General features: G+C 33.4%; 1 non-coding gene across 1 annotated transcript; it reads right to left on the reverse strand.

Annotated features, from left to right (window-relative positions):
* Positions 1–1,520: 1,520 nt before the first annotated feature.
* Positions 1,521–1,594, reverse strand: TRNAT-AGU. The gene has a single exon. It is a non-coding gene; the product is annotated as a tRNA-Thr (tRNA).
* Positions 1,595–1,817: the final 223 nt, after the last annotated feature.

A 1,817-nucleotide genomic window follows, 5' to 3' on the forward strand; every position in this document is an offset into this window, starting at 1 on the left:
ATTCCTTATGCATCTCATTGGGATGTCAACTTACTGAATGTTTTATTTGATGTTGATACTTCTATCAAGATTCAAAGTCTTTTCATTCATAACAGTAAGGAAGACACAATGATTTGAATCCTGCAAAGAATGGTAAGTTTTCAATAAATAACACCTACGAAATGTTGACCTACAACGACAGAGAAGTTCAAGTTAATGGGGTTGATGTGAAAAAACGAGCATGGAAAGCGCTGTGGAGCTGTAAGGTTGCTCAACGTATCAAAGGGACACTTACAATGAAGAACTAGATACAAGATGTGACATTTGCAGTGGTACTGAAGAGACAATGGAGCATATCTTATTTGAATGTAGACATGCCAGAGAAGTATGGAGAGGCATCAACATTCATATTGATTCAGTCAGTGCCAACTGCAACTCAGTTTCCGATTAGGTTATTAGCTGTTTTTCTCCTCCTCACTCGACTGATGATGAAAAATATTTATTCTCTAATGATTGGAGCTTGGATAATATGGAAGGATAATTATGACGCAGCTTTCCAGGGAGTATCACTTAACCCTCATAACACTGTGCATAAAATTATTTATCATCTTGCTTCTCATATGCATGCTTCCAATAACTTGCTATGCTCTGAATCTAACAATATCAATGTGTCTAGATTGATACCACCTTTAGAAGGGGTTATTAAGTTCAATATTGATGCCTCTTTAATTTGATCACCATACTAACCAATTTGGAACTGGCATTGTAATGCGTGATTTTACAGGTTGCTGCCTTGGAATTAAAGGAACTTATGGAAGTGGAGCACAAACCCAGAAGCTGTGGAGCGTATGGCTATTCGTGAGGCTTTGCACTGGGCTAAGAGAATGCAGCTTACAAGAATTCAAATAAAGGCATACGCAAAGATGGTCATTCAAACTATCAATAGGCATTCACTTTTAATACTATGGGAGAATAGGAATCTAATAAAGGAGATCAAACATTTAATCTCTAGCTTTATTTCATGTACCTTTGATTTTGTTAGTCGTGACGATAATCAGGTAGCTGATGCTCTAGCTAAGTCAGCTAAAGAGTCAGGTTCACCTTTTGAAAGTTTTAGTAACTTTGAAACTTCAATCTGTAGCCTCCTGACAGGAGACCAAAACCTCATTCATTAATAATAAATTTTCAGTTATCAAAAAAAAAAAAAAAACAGTTAAAAGAAATAAATAATAAAAAAAAAATTTATTGCGTTACACCGGAAAAAAAAAAAAGAACTTCATTGCTTTCATTGAGAGTTGAACTCAAGAACTTCATTGCTTCATTGATAAAAAATTATTGTTTTACCCCGGAAAAGAAAAAAAAAATTTATTGCTTTCATTGAGAGTTGAACTTTCAGTTATAAAAAAAAAGAAAAGAAAAAAAGTAAAAAGAAATAAATAATAAAAAAAAAATTTAAAAAGAAAAAAGAAAAAAAAACAGTTAAAAGATACAAATAATGAAAAGAAATTATTGTTGTACACCGGGAAAAAAAAGAACTTCATTGCTTTCATTGAGAGTTGAACTCAAGACCTCCCGCTTACTAAACGGGTGCTCTAACCAACTGAGCTATGAAAGCTTGTTGGAAGTGAGGTGTATGATTTTTACTTTATTCCAAGAAGTGCAATCACTTGAAATTTAGATTTCATAAATTTGCACCAGGTTTGAAAAGTTAGATCAGATGCTTCTTGATTAGTTGCTGAAGTTTGGAGCTCCTGAAACTCTGTTATTGTGAAGTTTTCAGTTGTTTTTGCAGGTAATCTTTGTCTTTTTTTATTGTTACATTATTGATTTGATTTTGG

This window comes from Papaver somniferum, unplaced genomic scaffold (genome assembly GCF_003573695.1).
Source record: "Papaver somniferum cultivar HN1 unplaced genomic scaffold, ASM357369v1 unplaced-scaffold_154, whole genome shotgun sequence".
In the NCBI taxonomy this organism is placed as follows: domain Eukaryota; kingdom Viridiplantae; phylum Streptophyta; class Magnoliopsida; order Ranunculales; family Papaveraceae; genus Papaver; species Papaver somniferum.